This window comes from Ictidomys tridecemlineatus, chromosome 2 (genome assembly GCF_052094955.1).
Source record: "Ictidomys tridecemlineatus isolate mIctTri1 chromosome 2, mIctTri1.hap1, whole genome shotgun sequence".
Taxonomy (NCBI): domain Eukaryota; kingdom Metazoa; phylum Chordata; class Mammalia; order Rodentia; family Sciuridae; genus Ictidomys; species Ictidomys tridecemlineatus.
In genome coordinates this window covers 145,772,366-145,792,037 of record NC_135478.1, presented here as the reverse complement: position 1 = coordinate 145,792,037, position 19,672 = coordinate 145,772,366, and the positions used below count along the sequence as shown (strand labels likewise).

The 19,672-nt window shown below is 39.6% G+C and overlaps 1 long non-coding RNA gene across 1 annotated transcript in view; it reads right to left on the bottom strand.

The window, feature by feature from the left end:
• Window positions 1-9,565: 9,565 nt before the first annotated feature.
• The window catches only part of LOC144375362 (uncharacterized), an 84,044-nt gene continuing 73,937 nt past the window's right edge, over window positions 9,566-19,672 (bottom strand). Inside the window, exon 3 of the long non-coding RNA XR_013435088.1 lies at window positions 9,566-10,482. This is a non-coding gene — a long non-coding RNA (uncharacterized LOC144375362). The remainder of the gene's footprint in view (window positions 10,483-19,672) is intronic.

Here is a 19,672-nt window from a genome sequence, read left to right as displayed (position 1 = left end):
TCACCACTATGTATGATTTAGCTGTAGTTGCCTTTTATCTTGTTAAGAAAATTCCCTTCAAGTTTGTTGATTTTATCATCATACATACTGAATTTGTTGAAAATTTCTTTTGCATCTGTGGATATGATCATGTCACTATTTTCCAATGAAAATCTACATTGCCTAATTTTCAGAAGGCGAACAAGCCTTACATTCTTAAGATAAACCTGTTTGCTCATGTTCTTCTCTTCCTGAGCTACCTCCTCTCATACACCCCAAACTGACCTACTCCAACTCCTTCTGTTTGGAGACAGTGACCTGAATGGTTAATGATTTGCCTAGGATCAAGCAAGCAGTTAGTGGAATTTGGTGAATTAAAACCCATGTCCTACAGAAAGAAATAAAAATAGGTATTGGGTTCAGGATGTAGAGCACTTGCCTAGCATACAAGTTTGATTCCCAGCACCATTAAGAGAGAGAAGAGAGAGAGAGAGAGAGAGAGAGAGAGAGAGAGAGAGAGAGAGAGAGAGAGAGAGAGAGAATATGAATATGAATGGATCTTCTTCAAGAATATGAAAGATCTTCTTCAAGATCTATGTATTATCTGGACACTGTAGCGCATACCTGTAATCCCAGTGTCTTGGGTGGTTGAGGCAGGAGGATCATGTGTTCAAAACCAGCCTCAGCAACTCAGCAAGGCACTAGGCAACTCAGTGAGGAGCTAAGCAAGTTTGTATTTTATTTTGTATTTTGTATTTTATTTTATTGTCTCTAAATAAAATACAAAAAAAAAAAAGGGCTGGGGATGTGGCTTAGTGGTTAAGTTCCCCTGAATCCCTGGTACCAAAAAAAAAAAAAAAAAAAAAAAAAAAAAAAAAAAATCCACCTCCTCAGAAAAGAGTATGCCCAAGATTTGAGAAGAAGTATAGTGTAGTGGTCAAGAGCAGGGAGTCTGAAACCAGACCACCCTGTCTCAAATCCTGGCCATGTGACCTTAAGTTTGTTTTCCCATGAATAAGTTCTAGATTTGCTAGAATATCTAATGGCCACCTAAAACTCAACACAACAAATCAAAAGGCTCTTTTTTCCCCTCAACCTAAAACTGCTCCTCCTCTTCTGTTCCCAATTTCAATAAATGCCAACCTCAACTCCCAGGAATCCAAGCCAGATACATGGCAAATACCTTTCTCCCTCCATTTCCCTCACCCCCACATTTGATCAACATCAAAGCTACCAAATCTATAACCTAAATGTCACATGTAATCAAATCACGTGTTATCTGTTTCCAGGTCCTCCTCTAGTGTGGGGCTATGGCTGCTTTTTTGCTTTTTCCAAATGGCTACAAGTATTCCCATAATTATCATGAAAGAATAAATTCATGATTTACATAAAATGTTAATCATAATATCTAGATAATAGCAATAGAGTAATTTTTATTATTTAATACTCATCAAAATTTGATATTTATGAACACATAAATCTACAAAATAACAAATTTAAAAAAAATAAAATACTGAGTGTTGATGGTATACATGGATTTCCTAATGATGTTTTCCACCCCAAATTCTCTGACATTCTTAAAGAAGAGCAAAAACTTACTGAAAGTGACTCTTGTACTCTGTTGATTCGATATAGCAAAGGTCAAAGATTACTCTATGTATTTAAAAAGTTCTTTCTGTGAGCAAATCATTTAAACTTCAACCACACCTTAGCAATCCCAAGAAAAGATACATTCTTGGTTGATAAGTAGCTCATAAAAAGGATCCTTATCTTTCCTAATTCTCTATCTTACTTTGAACACAGCATTAAATAGCAAAGGTCTCATTGTAAGAATGGCTCGATCTTCTATTAAGTTTGGAAAAGCAAATTAATTATGATTGAGTTTTAAGATGATACAGGATCACAGTAAATGACCCTTGATTTAAAGTCTTGACTTTCTGAAGCAGAAAAATTGGCTAAACTATTTAGTGAAATCTTATTTCCTTTAGACTAATGCAGAAATATATTTAAGACAAATACTGAAGACTTCCTTTCTATGGGGTATTAGAACTTGAAATTCTCCCTGTTTAGGTACACCTAAGGAGGAGTTGTAGATTTGGGATTCACAATGAACTCCATAGTAATTTATTCCCCATTGGCAGAACTAAATGGTTAAAATAAATCACTAAAAGCACTATTTTTTTATTTCACAGAAAAATAACTTATGTTGAATATTCATAAAATCTGTGTCTTATTAGTTTGTCTCCATGAAGCAAATTTACAGCACATGATCCTTTGTCTTACACCTGGAAATCTCAGTGATTAAAATGTTTCTATTGTGAAACCATAACCTCTTCATTTCGAGACCTCGACAAAACATTCCTCCTCAAAGTCATGTATCTATGGGAATGCCTCATTTTAATAAACTATAAGTTATGGAAAGTTTGAATGTACAAAACAGATGAAAGGGACAGATTAGATGTTATTACCAAAAAAAATTCTTTTCAAGGTTCATGAAAAATACTCTTAAATTTGGAACTACCACAGTTTCTGTAGGTGCAAAGAATATGTAGGGATGAGGGCCCCAAAAGGAAGACAGCAAAGTCCCAAGTTGTAGATAAATTTATAAGTAAACAAAACTGGTTTGGCATTATAATGTAAAGCTATTGGGAAAATATGATTCACTATGTTGATTTATATAAAAAATGGTGAATATCTAGTGAATATCTAGTACATAATTCTTACATATTGGATTATATGTTTGGAAGATTTTGCCCCTGCTAAAAACCTAAATCTAATAAGGAGAAAATATAAATAATCTAAACATAGACATGTTCCAATGTTAATTAAGCTGATAGTTAATTTCTACCTAATCTTTTTTTTTCACCAAGAGTATTGAAGAGCTTATAAAAATGATAAGAACAATAGGCCAGGAATGGTGGAGCATGCCTGTAATCCCAGCTACTTGGGAGGCTAAGACAGGAGGATGGGCAATTTAGCACAATCCTAGCTCAAATTTTTAAAAAATTTAAACAGGAATGGGGATGCAGCTTGTTGATACGGTGCTTGTCTAGCACATGCAAGGCCCTGGTTTCAATCTCCAGTATCAAAGAGAAAAATTACAAAAACCTTAAAATAAGCATTTAGGAACCCAGGGGGAAAAATTCAGTGTTATAGTGATCTATTTATTAAAATGCTTTCTGATTTCATTTGGCAATTGATCACTGAAAGAAAAGTAACAAACTATAATCTGCAGGACAGTCATGTAGGGACAAGTCAGGGGTAGCTGCTTGTGGGGGAGGGCAGTTTTGATAGTTTCTAAATACAACTCTAAAACAAATCAATATAAAAATATGATGTCAATTAACTCGGGTCACCATACAATTCTCCATTAAGTTTGTAAAATATAAAGTAGTCTTTGCCTTTGAGTGACATAGAAAGACATTTCTTTTTGGTGCACATTCTTTTGTCATTTTCTAATATATGGAGCATAATTCTTTTTATTTTGGGGTGCTGCAGATTGAACCCAGGGCCAAGTGCATGCAAGGCAAGCACTCTACCATATCCCCAGCCCACAGAAGCATAATTTTCCAGAATATAATTTGAGGCTATTAAATTATTAACCAACTTTGAGCTCCAAATTGTTATCTGACTCAGGGTGCCCACATACCCTTGTTCTGACTTCTAGACTATGTGCCTCCAAAGGAGCCGGGGCTGGATGATATTTGTTGAATGCAAGAATTAATAAGTTACCAATACCTGTAATCTCTGAGGATGACCAGGAGAAAGACTAGCAAACAGGACAGGAAGTGATTGTTATCAGATCCAGAGTGGGGTGTATATTCCCCTGGACATTTTTCAGGGTCTAAAGTACTTAAGAAGTCTTGCTAACATCAAGATGATCTGGAAAAACCTCAAGATTACCCCCTAGTAGTCCAGCTAGAAGCATCGAGTGTGGGAATTTTTCACCTCAGAGGGAATCCAAGGAATACTCTGTCCGGACTTAACTTTTACAGAGTGGAAAATTCAGGCTCACTTGGGTCATTTGCCTACTTGACATATTTATTTACTATCATGAATAAAGACAACCTCCTGTAGCCAAGTATCCTTGAATCTCCTCACCACACATGTTGCTTTTTATAAGATGATTTATCTATGAAGTTGACTAAATAAGAATGACAACTTGGTCTTTTTTATTTCAATTAAATTTTTTTAACTAATACATATCTTACTTTGTGATGACTTCTGTTTACTCAATTTATTTCCCAGATTCAAGATAGATAGCAACTATGGATCTGAGAACTAAAAGATTCCAGGAAGCCCCTAGTGGGCAATTGCTGTGCATAATAAATGAAACTGACAGGTGTCTTGCCCTGCCCTCACAGGGTAGCAGGGAGTGAATTTGGGAGGATTCAGGTTGGACTTCCAGAAAGGCACTGCGGGAGGGTCTGACTCAGGCAGTTTGAGTAGGTGATTAAGGGAATTGCTAAATTGCTTGAAGATATATTGCCAAAGCTATTTGGACCAAATGTTATGGTTAAAAAAGTCCATTTATTAAGTAGATAACAAACTCTTGGGCAGATTTCTGGAATGAAAATGTTGCTTGGAATGTAGTCATGGTCCAAGTAAATGTTTTGCAGTAACATTCGCAAACTATTACAGCCTATATACTCCCACTCTTCCCAACAGTAGTTAGGTAACATTTTTATGTTGGTACAAATTATTACAGATCAAAAATATGGCTAGCTGAACAAAAGATCAATTATAGGATCTTTCAGCCATTATAAGAAAAAATGTACTTTATTGACTGGTGATTGTTTTCTCAAAGTATTATTATTATTATTTTTAATTATTATTTAGGACTGAGGATTAAGCCCAGGGGCACTCTACACTGAGCTACATCCCAGTCCTTTTTATTTTTTATTTTGAGACAGGGTCTCACTAAATTGCTGAGGCTGCCCTAGAACTTTCAGTCCTCCTGCCTTGGCCTCCTCAGTCACTTGGATTATAGGCATGTACCACCATGTCTACCTCCCAGTATCATTTATTAATGAATAGTATACTATTAAGGTTTTAAGGCCTCAATGAATTACAATAAGACATTGTATAAATACTTCTATTCGTACATGTACTATTCATATAAATATAGAGTTGATTCTGGTTTCTCTTGGAAGTTATGTTCTAAAATATCACTGATTTACTGAAAAAAGGGTTAGGTTCCTGTGTGCCTTTTGTCACAGTATTTAGTCAGCTGATTAATGCATAACTTTGCTTTATGTGCACTTTCATCTAAACAATTCATATTTCCTATATATTGTTAAACAACTGACATTGAACTCACAGCCAGCAGCACTAACACATTTTCTTTGTGATGCATATCACAGCCTCCTTGCTCTCCAGAGCACTGGTCTGAGCTCCAGCCCTGTGCTTGGGGGCCACCTGAAACAGTGAAATCACCCACAGAAAGCACAAAATGTGAGTCGCAAGGCACCAATAAACTAGGAAAAAGACATTTGTTTCTAGTATGGGAAGTGGTGCAAGAAAGCAGAGCACCCCCCTTGGGCCACCCTGAGCCTTGGAATGTAAGTGCACAGGGGTGACAAATTTTTCACTGCTCTGCACATGTCTGTGAATGACTCCCATAGGGACATGAGGACAGACTTCAGGGTTATAAATAAATTTTAGCAAGTCAGTGAATTCATAAATAGGGGGTCTGTGGATAATGAGGGTCCACTGAATGCATGTATATGTCTACTTCTCTGATAACCAAATTACTCTGGGCTGGTATAATTGGCAGTTGTGATGATCTGCAGCCACAGTGTCATTTCTAAAATGTAACAAGAGCTTGTTATTCTTACTTAGCAAGTGGAATATTTGTGTACCCTGTCTTCTGGGGGCAAGTATATAGCTATAAAGTGTCCATTTCTCCTATTCCTGAAGATTCTTGAGCCCTTCAAAGACCACCCTATTTCTCTATGATAGGTTTTAAATGAAGGAATGCTGAATTTCTCTTTTTGAAAGTTAAAGAAAATCTGAAACTCAAAAACCTCCTCTATCTTGCCCTTGTCAGGAGCTGACCGTGGCTTTTTGTGTCTCTTGGCATGGCTCCATGGGGACAGGGTGGGGCGTGTAGACTTTGGATCTACTTATTGCCGGGATTTCCTGCGTGATCTTCAGCTGTACAATGAGGATCATAACATCTATTTCATCGTGCACTTGTGAAAAGTAGCAATAAGTTTTTATTTTATTCTTATCATTATAAAAGCAAAAATAGTCCCACTCATACTAAATGTGGATCATATATCAAGTTCAGACTCCAGAGGAATTCCAGGGTGATTTAAAAAAAATAAGCCTCTCTAGTGGTCACACCAGATTTGGACTGTCCAGCTGAGCATCCAGCATGGCCATCTGGCACTGCTGCACCTCCTTGCCCTGTGCTCCAGCCTGTGGCACCGGACAGCGGCCTTAGCACGCTCACGTCCTCATCAAAAGCAAGCCATCAAAGCCATCAGCTCTCCCAAGAACATGAACTGCTGCCCCACCCTCTGCCCAGCTCTGGTGGTCAAGGTCCAAGGAAAGGGCCCTTCAAAGAACTACAGGATGCAGCCTAGGAAGGAGGGCTCCGCGCCAGCAAGGCTCCTCCCATCCCCTCCTCTCAGTCCCTCACTCCTCTTGGCTGTGTGCTATCGTTTGCATTCACATCACAGCTCCCAGCTATTGAGTCTTTATCTGTTCCATTAGTAAAACACAGAGGATAGAAAACATTTTCTTATTGAAGCCAAAGAGTTGTGATGGGAAGAGAAAACTGTCCTAAAAAAGGGGGCAGAAATCAGAACAGAAACATATATAATAGATGCTATGCTAGCAAATATATGTCAACATGGGTAGAATAGACACAGGGACTGGGCCAGGCATGGGCTACAGACATTGATCAGAAAATAAAAGACTGCAATGATATGAAGTCACATTCTCCCGCACAAAGGTGGGAGGGATCCGCAAATAAAAGCCCACAGTGGCCTTGCATCACGATGAAAGGCCGGGTGGCAATTTGATCCGCATGCAGCCTTGCATTCAGGTCCATTCTGTCACAGAATCACTCATCCATCACAGGGCACCTGTGGTCTTTGCTTTTGGCAAGGTCATTGTCTAGAGACATGATCTTTTTCTTTTTTCCTTGGGTTGAACCCAGGGACGCTCAACCCCTAAGCCATATCCCCAGACCCACCCCCACCCCCAACCCCACTCCTTTTTTTTTTTTTTTTTTTAATTTTGAGACAGGGTCTCGCTAAGTTGCTGAGGCTGGCTTTGAAATTGTGATCCTCCTGCCTCAACCATGATTTCTTTAAGACTTCCAGCATTTCCCAACTCAAGGATTCTATAATTCTGTATCTACATTTGGAGTGGACACTTACCAGGCACACAGTGGTATAATCCTACCGGTTGCTTAAATCTCAAAACACCTCCCTAACAGTTACTAAAAAGTCAGTGTGAACCCTACCATGAGCTCCTAACTCTTTGGAGCCCCTGGACCTCTCCAAGATCCAATAACTGAAGAGTTAACAGCTGTCCCAGGACAGGAACTCCAGGAGCTGCCTCTCCCTCAACAGCAACATCTTTCCAATTAATTAGCCCCGGTGTTTTACCAATTGCTAAATACTTTTAATACCACTCATCCCTATTTCAGTCTCTCAAACTTGTTAAGCTTCATGAAAAATGCTCTGCCTAGCTAGCCTGTGTACTCCCACACCACTTTGGGAAGGAATTCAATGAAAACAATTGAGTATTTTGTATGAACAAATAAGGGGCGGGGCAGTTATGTATCTATCCACCTACTCCAAAAATAAAAAATTAAATGATTCTTGCACGAAACACAATCACAACACACGTCTCAAAAATCTAGTTACTAGAATTACAATATAATCCAAAACTACTGATAAATAGATTCACCCACCACTACTTACTGTGGAATTAACTAAACTTACACCAAAATAAAACTTGAAGTTAAACTAATTGTAATTATAATTTAAAAACATCAATTAATTAAAAATTATAATCATCTCTAGACAGCAGGATACTCAGAAAGTCTCCTGTCCAAATTGTTGGCATCCTCAGGTTCTGCAGGCCACATTCATGACAGAGGCATTTTCATTGCAAGAATTGTGTGGCCACGACTTTGACAGAGGACTGAAGGAGAGTACTCAGTCAACTTAGACCAGTGCTGTTTTGAGTACCATTGCTGTTTCTGCTCCTGGCTTCAAGTGGGAAACTATGAAATTCTTCTTAGGTCAAGATAGTACTTGGATAGTGTTCTGCTTACTCTTACTCAGAGCCGGGATGCTTTGGACAGGGCAGGCCTAACATTTCTTCTGTGGTTAGAGAGGCACATTGGCCATGCTGAGTGTTCCTGGGGTTTCCCTGGCCCACCTAAGAGGCAGGATTAGGGACTAGGGAGTGGATTCTCAGGACTGAAGATGGGAGAAGAGGCTCTGACCTGCAGCAAGCAGACCCTGGCAACTTGAGGAAAGGTCAGCCTGGCCAAGGAGAGGTGCAATATTTGAGACAGTCATATGCAGATGCCCTGTTGCTGGCTTCCCTTTTCTCCACTGGGAAGTCCCCTGTGAGCCTCAGACCTTCAGTCAAGTCTGTTATGCCACAGCCTTGCTCAGGGGTCCCTGTCACGGGAGACACCCAGAAGCTCTTGGGAAGACCTTCTGAAGGCACTTTACTTGGATTCGAAAGGCTGGAAATGTAGAGAAACTTGGGTATACCTAAAAATAGTCCAATTTGATTTACAAATATCAAATTGTAATAAACCATTATTTATGTAGGTTACCTGTTGCATGGAACTAAAGTCTTACATAAAAAAATGAAAGCACATGGCAGTCCACATCAGTCTTCACAAGCACCAGAACCCGAACCAAAGGACTTGGTTTGTTTTATTTTTATTTTTTCCTTGAGGTTAGTGTTCCTCAGACCTTCCATTTCACATAGGGTACCCCACATACTTAAGGAACCACTGGGATAAATACCTTAGTCCTAACCATCATGAAAAGCAGAAGAGGTAAGGGTTAGAAGTCAGCTATGACCACAAAACCATAGCATTTTTGTTTTTTTGTTTTTTTTTTCTGATCACCAGGCAAATAAGCTTTGTTCTAGTTTTGGAAATATTAAAATAAAGAAAGTTTTGAAATTACATATAAATTTCATTTCTCAAAGTCACAATAATATATTTTGTACATTTCTTCCAGGTTTTTTCTACATGTTTAAAAAAAACAGTAAGATACACTTTTTCTTTATTTACCATGTAATGAATGTTTCCATCATTCAAAATCCTTTGGAGGTCTGGGTCATAGGTCAGTGGTATAGTGCTTGTCTACCCTATGCAAGGCTGTGGGTTTGATCCCAATAGGGCAAAACAATTAAATAAAAATAAATATAAATATAATTTTTTAAAAAAATCCCTTGGAAGTAAAATTTGTCATGACTACATAGTATTTTATTTTATAAAATGTATTGGGTACACAAGTTTTCAGTGTTACAAATATACCCATAAAAATACACAAATAATATGAAACAGGAGCTCATAGCATTTGAAGTACAAATCTCACAACATAAAAAATCCAAATTTATTAATATGAAAGAATTGCAAATTAAACAGTACAAGGCATTATTGTCAATCATAAATTACAAAACTTTAAAACATCTGAATATCCCTCAGGTTGGAGAAGACATGGGAAATCAATAGTCTCAAAAGCTAGATGGAAGAACTGGGGATGTGGTCCAGTGGCAGAATCCTTGTGTAGCATGTACAAGATCCTGGGTTCAATCTCCAATACCACCCCCAAATCCAGAAACAAGAACTAAAGAGAAATATACATGAATATATCACAACTGCAGTGTTGTTTATAACATGGAAAACTGGAAATAATCCAAAGACCCAATTAGAAGGTATTTGATTAGTTTAAATATTTAAATTATGGCAAATTACTACAAACATTATGGAGTCTTTAGAAAGAATAAGAGACTATACACACTCATATACTCACATGAAAAGGTATTGAGGTATTATATATTGCTATAAAGTTAAAAATTAAAAGAACACTGCAAATACTTTGTACTCTACACACAAACTCCATTTAGTGTTGGAAACTGATTAGTTCCTAGAAATGGAAGCTCTAGCTGAATCAGCTGATTATACAAGTCCTTACAGCCCTGCCTTTAGGGAGATACATTTCTTGCATTCCATGTTGGCAATTTTCTTGCTCCTTAAATTTTCTGAAATAATGGCATGGTTCCAGCTACAGTTCATGTAGTTCTAAGTCCATTCTTTCAAGTTAAGGCCTTGTTGATGACGCTCTTCACAATGTCAAAGAATCTCCACAATTACTAAATTGCCCATTCATGTTGGTCCTCTGTTTCCTCTGCCATGTCGATTGAAGTACCTTGAACATTTGCAGCACTTCCATTTGAGAATCCAACATGATTCTCTTCTTTGCTTCTTTGGACCAGGTGCAACACTTTCACCTGCAAACACTTTGCTATCAATAGGGGGTTAAACTTTGTACCTGAATTCAAAATAGCAGAAAAAGAATTACTGTGTTATATAACAATTATGACAGACCATGGAGCTTTCACTGGCTGAAGCGTTGCAGTAAGAGGCTGTCACTGGCCAAGAATGAGCAATCAAGTCTGCTCTTCTGGCTGTCCCTGGCTGAGAGTATAGAACTGTGAGGGGTATGGGAAAAGCCCAACATGGCCTACTGTAAGGTCCATATATGTTAATATTAATATTTGAGAGACAAATAATTTTATTTCAATTATAATTAAGGTAGATTAAGGGAGATGATTTTATAACCACATTTTTAGAAAAAGTATGGTATTACTTAATGTTAACCTATGCAACATTTGGAGAAAATTACATTCCTCAAATAATACTTATATCTGGGTTATGAGAATATCAGACAATTTTGCTTTTCACATTTTGATGTACTGTTTGAATGTTTTAGGGTGAGCATGATTACTTTTAAAAGCACAAAAAGCAATAATGATTCTAAAAACAACTTCTTTTTTTTTGTGTTACTGGAGATTAAACCCAGGGCCTTGCACATACGGGTCAAGAACTCTACCACCGAGCTAAATCCCCAGCCCTTCTTTCTTTCTTTCTTTTAAGTTTTAAGACAAGGCCTCAATACGTTGCTGAGGCTGGCCTCAAATTTGCAATCCTCCTCCCAGCCTCAGTAGCTGGGATTACTGATGTGCACCACTGTGCCTGTCTTTATAAAAGCATTTTTCATGAACAACTTTGTATAATTCTTCGTGCCCATTTCTGAATATTTCATCATGAAAAACTCCTAAGAATGGGATTTTTATATTCAAAGATCAGTGATCTTAAAGGCCCCTGATACATTGACCTGGTGTTTTCCAGGATGTGGACCACTTCACACTTCTAGAAGCAGTTATCCATTCATTCATTCATTTATTCATGCACCCAACAAGTTTTTTATGTATACTTATTAAGCCTCTTATGTGCCTGCTACTCTGCCTGGAGCTGGGGTTAGCACTGTAAGCAATTCAGACTTGATCTTTACTTTGTAGGTTATGTAGATGTTAATCAGATTGATGTGTAATTTTTAAAACTATAATAGATGCTAGGAAAGTAAAATGCTATGAAAGCCCATTGGTGGAGGTGATGGGGAGAAGGAGTGGAATCCAAGGAAGAAGGAGCCAGCCTCCTCAAAGTCCCCAAGTGTGGAAGGAGCAGGGTACATTGAAGAAAAGAAGATCCTGGGGTTGGCATACAAGGGGCACAGGGACAGTGGGCTGGGATGAGAGGCGGACAAGTCCTGATCAAATTGATTGGAGGTTTGAGGATGGCTATTTTAGATTATTGTTCAGCAAATGTTCATTCCCAGGTCCTCCCTCTGTGGGATGCACTATACTCCCCTGTCTTCTTTCCATTGCTATTGATCATGTGGCCAGGTGCTTTGACTAGCAAATATTAGCCATTGTGCCATACAGTAAAGGATCAGGAACCTACCTGGAGGGTGGAGTTTGGATTTATGAGATCTCTGTGAAAAGAGTATGCCTGGGTGGCCAGGTGCTCACAAAAGAATGAGAGATGTTATCACTCCAGTTGACCTGGTGACATAGAGTCTGGAGCAGAGCCACCCAGCTGTCCCACAGACTTATGAGCCAGTTTATGCCACTGAGTATGAGGACAGCTTGTTATGCAGCAATAACTGACTGATACAGGACCTTAATTCCACATTTAATAAGAATCTTAAGAAATATTTTAAGGAGAAAAGCCATTAGATGATATATACGTATGTGTATGTATATATACATACACACACACATATACATATGTTAAAAACTTGTGGCTGCTGGGTGAAGTCAAGATTAAAGGAGTGTAAGAGAGATCATGGAAATGAGATAGGAAGCTATAGCTATAGTCCAAATGAAAGGTGCTGATAATGACTCATTGGGTTATCATGCCTATTGTTTTATAATTATGAAGATAGCAGATAATTAATTTTTTTAAATGGTTGTTGTTTTAAGTTTTTCCCTTAGTCCTGGCTATGGAGCTACATGCCTGCCCTTTTAATTTGCCCAGGATGGCCTTGAACTTTTGATGCCCTGCCTCAGTCTCCTGAGTCATGAGAGATATTACACGAGTGTGGTGGCACACTCATGTAATGTTAACATAATTTATAATTTATTCACTTTATGAAATTAAAACCTGGAAACCTAATATAGTCCCTAAATTTGGGGAAGGTGTTTTACTTACCTATGAAGCCCAAAATATGACAACCCCTTAAAATTTTTTAAAATTTAATTTTAATTAATAAATAACTGGGTATAATAAGAGAAATGATGTGATATAGTTAACCAAAGTAAATATCTACCATACACACACACACACACACACACACACACACACACACACACACACACCATGGAATGTTCTTCATCATTTAAATAGAAGGAAATTCTGTCATTTGTGACAACGTGGGTGAAATTGGAGGATGTCATGCTAAGTGAAATAAGTCAGGTACAGAAAGACAACCTCTAAGATCTCAAACACATGCAGAAACCAGAGAAGTCAATCTCATGGAAACAGTAGAAAGACGGTTATCAGAAAGACCAGAAAAAGGGAGATTTTGATCAAAGGGCACAGAGTTTAGTTGAGAAGGAGGAAGAAGTTTTAGTGATCTATTGTACTATAAGGTGACCACTGTTAATTAAAATACCTTGTACATTTCAAAACTACTGCAAGAATAGAATCTTAATGTTCTCAACACTCCCCCAAAAAGATAAGCTGATGAGCTGGCATATATGTTAAACCTCTTGATAGGATCTTTCTGCAGAATACACATAGACCGAAACACCACACCACTCCCCCTGAGCCTGGGGTCTTTTCACCTCCTGGCACTGTCTCTTCTCTTTGGCCTGTTCACTTACGTGTCTTCTCACACATCTCTCACCCGGACGCTCCAAATCGTTTTTTGGAATTTTCTCCTGTTGATTACGTATTATTTTACTCTCAAGTTGTTTCACAGACTTGTGAGAAGCATGCCTTTCCCTCTGCTGTGGTGTGCTTGGGAGACCAGTTGTGACTTTATCAATGGTCAGGTATTCAGAAGGACTCGGGTCCTGTGCGACGTCACATTGGATGCTGGGTGATGTTCTTGGCGCCTGCTCCATTTCACAAACCTGTGCCTATTTACCCTGTGTCGCTCTGCTAGATCTCAGGCTGCCTGGCCTTGTCCTGGCTTTTGCTACTCATCTCACAAGGTGTTGCCTATGCAAAAGGAGGCACTTGATTTTTCTTGGTAAAGTTGCTCAAGACTCTGACTTTCTGGGTTGGCGAGCAAAGATTTGACAAAATGCTTTCCTGCTTCAGTGTAGGCTGGTTGGTTTGTTGTGTCAGAAAACACAGCTCCATGGACCTTGAAGTTAGTACAGATTCTGACTATCTTGGCAATACAGAGATAGGCAGGCTTTGTTTGGGGTTATTTTCCGTGTTTTCGGTGGAGCAAGATTGCATCAGGGACTTCCAGGCATTTAAAAATCCTCAATTCTTTTCCTTTGTTTGAAAGGGGAACTATAATCTGATCACACCTGTCCTGAACTCCTCCAGCAGTTTAAGAGTGCCTGGCATCCATGAATATGGCAACACGGCTTTAATAAAAGTATGGTTCACTTTTCTTTTATTATTCCAATGGTCCAAGACACTTAGGAGGCTGGGGCACAAATTCGAATTGCTTCCTGTCTGACTGGTGCACGGGAAGCAAGTAACTCAGCTACTGGGTAAACTGGCTAACCATCCAGCACTCACATCCCTCTGTGACTTTGCCCAGGTACACACCAAGTACTCACTGCCCTGTGCTGCATAGACCAGTTAAGCTCTTGATGAATTCGTTTGAGTGAAGATTATGGGAACTGTAAATATTTTGATTCAGGTCCTTGATTGAAGAACGAAGGCTGCAGAAAATTTGCCTGTGAAATGAGCACTTTTTACCATATTTACCCTGTTATTGAGCTCACTAAGTACCAGTGTCAAGTATATTATATATGCATTATATCATTTGATCCTGAAAATAAATCCATCCTATTTGTATTATTATCTCCTGTTACAGATAAAGAAACAAAGATTCAAATCAGATCAACAAGACTTTCTCTTTCTAAAATCACCCAATTATAAATGGCAGAGTGGGAACCATCTTACACTAGTGAGCCTCCTTAAACTATACCCCTACTTATTCGTACTTTTTAAAATGTAATGGGCCTTCATTCTATCTCTGGATCCAATAGGAATTAAATAAATGTGATGCTTCTTAAGAGTAAGACCACTGACCCACAGAACCAGCTAGGCAAATGGAATAAGCCCTGTACCTGCAATGCTCTGTCTTATTCCAGTAGAGAACTGCGACCTGCATTGACAACACAAGACAGATGTTTAAAACTGTAGAGCTGGGAGCAAGTTAAGAGTGGCCTCCAATAGAGCCATTTCATCTTATGGCTGAGAACACTCAGCACAGCAACGGCAAGGAGCATGCTAAGGCATGTTAGCTAGTGTGTACTACCTTGCAAATGAGAGCTCAAACTAGAATTCATGCCTCCTGGCCCCCAATCGGGGCTTACCCAACAGCACCATATGAACACCTCTGAAAGTAACCTTTTGCTTTGTTCTACCTCCAACATTTTCATAAAATCTGCACATCAAATTCACAAATGATGGCTGATTTCTTCTTGGCTTTTGGGAGCTAGATCCTTCCCAGGTTATTTTCCAGTCTCACAAAAAGCAGGTACAAAGCAATATAAACTGAATGAATGTGCTGTTGAAAACGAGATGTTTGCAGAAGAAGAAGAAGAAATTTATTCTGAAGCTCTGAAAAGAAACACACGCCTACAGTACACAGGGTGAGTCAGAGGGTGTGGTAAGAGCAAAACAGAAAACTGCTAATCACTCAGTAAGCCAAACAAAGCAAAGCCCGCTTCGGAAACACCATTCTTCTTGCTCAAGGACAAAGGCTAATAGCAATCTGGTGCTTCAAGGCTGGTGCTTCATCCCTTGCAAGGAAGAGGTCATGAGCACAAGCTAAGTGCACAGTGCTGAGAACAGTGCACTGGCCCCTGGACTGTCCTGCCCTCGCCTCCACTTGGCCCCCTCTGGTTAGGCCTGGGCTACATCAGGCCTGTTTCCCTACGGTGGCCTCGGAAATGGCCTCCCTGCTAAGTCATCATCTGCAGCTGGGTATTTGTCCGATGAATGCTGATTTGTCAGGTCAAGCCAGGCAGCAATATTTCTCTGTATCTTCCAGGCAAAGTCCAAACTCCTTAGCTGCACCCAAGAACTGCTTTGGTCTGGACAGCTGGTTTATCATTTTCTGGTCCAGGAGGTTTGTCTTCTCAGTGTGTGCAAAGTGTGCATTACACATTCCTGCCACCTCTCTACTGGAAATTCCCAACACTGCCCTCCACCCCCTGCCTCCTCTGCATATTTCTGTGCCCTTCCCAAACATTCAGGCCTATCTCAGCACCACTGATGAGGCTCTCCCCGAGCATCCTAGCACACAAGGCCAGTGATGGTGGAGAAGAGGGAGATTCCTGGAGCATCCCAACACCAGGCACTTGCTGCACGTTCCCTCCTAGGGCACCTCATTAAATCTGTACAACCTGGGGGGCAAGTGTTGATATCTTGGTGGCAAATAACAGAAACCCCAATTCAAACTGGATTAACCCATGAAAAAGTTCTTGTTTCATTGAAGTGAAAAGTCCAGGGAAAGAGATGACCCCCAAAGATGCCATGTTTCTTTATCTCCTGGCTCAGTTTCTGCAGAGTGGCCACAGAAGCCGGGGGCTGTCATCCCTCAGCACCCAGGCCAGCAGGACCCAGTGAGACTCTCTCTAGAATTCCCAGCCTAGGTCACATTGTGTCCCTCTTGTCTCTGAATAGGTCATCAGGTCATATCCGAGGCAGTCATTGTGACCAGAGGAATGGGATTTGTGAGTGGCTTTGCTTAGTTTCCTGTGTCCTGCTCAGGCAGGCCCCCATGAGGCACACAGCCTAACTTGGGTTCTGGAAAGGGAAGAGAGTTGCCAGAAAATCAAAAACCATACACTTCATAAAGGAGCCATGGAGCATTTTGATATTTAGTGAAATAAAGTAGGCCAGCAGGGACTTTATTTTACTAAAAATAAAGTGTATGCCTTTCTGAGTAGTGTGATACAATCTCATCTCTCTCCATCCCCGATGTGAATCATCTCTTTGTCCAGTATATCCATACTGTATATTGCAACCTGCCTGTTAGTCACTCAATAGTCACCTCAGATATTAGGTCAACTGTTGTGGTATCTTAAAGCTTGTATTCAAGTAATACTTTTTGAGAGAAAGAATAAAAAAGGAAGACACCATGTTCACATAATTTATATTACAATATTTCACATAATTCATATTATATGTTATACTTTTTCAATTTAATTATTGTTGCTATTAATCTCTTACTAGGCCTAAGTTATGAGTTAAAATTGTTCATTAGTATATATCTATAAGAAATCATAGGATGCATAGGATTTGTTATTATCTACTGTTTCAGACATTTGCTAGGAGTCTTGGAAACTATTACCCTGCCAGATAAGAGGGAACTACTGTATTTGGAATCAGAGTTCTTGCCAGGTGCATATTTTCATGTGGAGCATGAAGCTAGCATAGGATAGTTGTGAAGTTAATTTTCATGCCTTGGGCTTTCCTAGTGACTCTTGTCATAAGGTAATGGTTCCTTCTTTTCTTGTGTGTGCTTTACTCTGTTTTTCTTTCTTTTCTTTCTTTCTTTCTTTCTTTCTTTCTTTCTTTCTTTCTTTCTTTCTTTCTTTCTTTCTTTCTTTCTTTCTTTCTTTCTTTCACTAGGGATTGAATCCAGGGATGCTTTACCACTGAGCTATAACCCCAGTCCTTTTTTATTTTTTATTTCTAGACAGGGGCCCTTTAGGTTGCTGAGGGTCTTGCTAAGTTGCCAAGACAGGCCTTGAACTTGCAATCCTGCTTCAGCTTCCCAAATTACTGGGATTATAGGCATGCAGAGTGTGCTCTTGTGTGTGCTTTAGTTTCTAACTAATTCAACATTTTTTCTTGTGCTTGAGTCGGTTTTTATCGCACTGTACAATTTCTCATCCCTTTGCAAATTGCCTTTCAAAATTAATAGTAAATTGACCTGTACAAGAAAATACACAAATTAGTTCATATGTTCATAGCCTTGCTAAGAGTCCTTTCAAAATATTGCAAAATACAAAACAAGCCTTCTAAATCATAATGGTAACACTGATAGCTCTGTGTCAAGCACTGGACTAAGCCCCTTATATTATCTACTTTTTACAGATACTTTCTGAGGTACATACTTAACTTGGCTCCACCTAACAGATTAAAGAACTGTTTGCATAGATTAAATTAGTTACCTAAGGCCACCAGGCCAAGATTCAAACGCATATTGTCTGTCTTCTTCACAAACATTCTAGAAAACGTGTTATTGCCATCTAAGCAGGCTTTCATGACATTGATACACACTGAAACAATAACACCCATGCAGTAATAAAGATAACTCAGAAGAAAAGAAGCTCTGTAATGTTCACACACTGGCATAAGGGGCTGACTTTCCCCTAGTCTCAGAAGAATGTGGTACTTCGTGCTCTTAGACTTAGTTAATTACAAATATTTAGATGGTCACAAATTCATCCTATTCTCCAAGTGGAAGCTTGTGAAAGTTGGCTTCCTTTCCTTTTTTTGCCTTCGATTTCCCATGCAGTAAACATCCTGACTCTCCTCTTCTCTCCCACCTCCAACACCCAGGAGGTGACATCTGCCAATGTGGGGAGAAGAGGCACAGAGGTGGGTCACTGCCTCTTTTCTCTGTACCCACCTTTAGCCCCCAATTCAGACCACAAAGTGGAGCAGGTGTAAACAAAGAAGACCTGGAAGCTTGTCCTAGCTGGGCCCATCCTTCATGCTTTGAGAAACAAGGTAACATCAGAGAGGACATAAGGGTCATCTGACAGAGCTCCTTAAACTCATGCAGGACACCCTTCTCCTCAGCATCCTAACAAGTAATGCATGAAAACTGTAGCCTGCATCCTTCCAGTGACAGACAGCTCACTGTCTTGAAGCATTAGCCTTGAGCCTTAAAACTTCTCGCGTCCCATGAATGTCTTCTCCCTCAAAATGACCAGAGTGAAAAACATACTCCAGACCTGTAGTGACCCTCAGCGATGCTCTCCCTTAGCATACCTCTGTGACACAGCGGCGGGGAAGGGATGTGGGACAGTGAAAGGTAACTGAGTAAGGTGCCCGTCTTCACCCAGGTTGCATTTATCTCCAACATTCACAGCAGGGTAGCTGGCTCTCTGGATACTGCCCTCTGAGCCTCTGGGTTTGTAAAGGAAAAGTGGTCCTCTTTTGGCTTCTCAGCATGTTAAACAAAAATTAAGCCCTTTCTTTTTTAGTGGAATAGGGACTCACTTCCTTTCCCCCTCTCCTCACTCCACTCTTCTGTCTTTCTCCACCCTGCCTCTCTCTCTCTCTTCTCAGAGCCCTTTCCTTTTTTTTTTTTTTTTTTAACCTTTTATCCCTGACTTTCTCTTTCATCTCTGTAACTCTCTTCCCGGGGATTAGATTACGTATTTCTCATCCTGCAGATGCAGATAGAATCTGTGCTTTGGTGGTAGAGCGATGGAAGTCCTAATAATTTGTCCCAAACTGACTGTAACTAAGCCAGTGAGAGTGGAATCCACACATGGGAACACCAACCCTTGGAAAATTATAAGGAGATTGAATGGAGGTGAATTCGAGGATGCCTAAAGATGGCAGGTGAAGGATTCCCCATAGTGAATGCCACCTGGTGGCTTACTGGAGTAAGCACAAGGGGAAATTCCTACTGTGTATTGTAAATGCGGCTTTCTCCCCAAGGGGCTACAAGCACGGTGCCCCCCAAGGCATTTTCTTTTTTAATCATCACTTATTATAATCTGAGTGAGAGATGGTGGACTTAAGTAATGTATGGGGCTGGAATTCTAACGCTCACCCCTCTTGCTCTAAAGCTAGTACTCTGTGTAACACACACTAAAGAAATTGCAAAGGTACACATTTGTGTACACATTTCCATGATTTCTATGCTAGAATTTAGTACCGGTGATATTTACTTTTTTTTTTTTTTTGTACCAG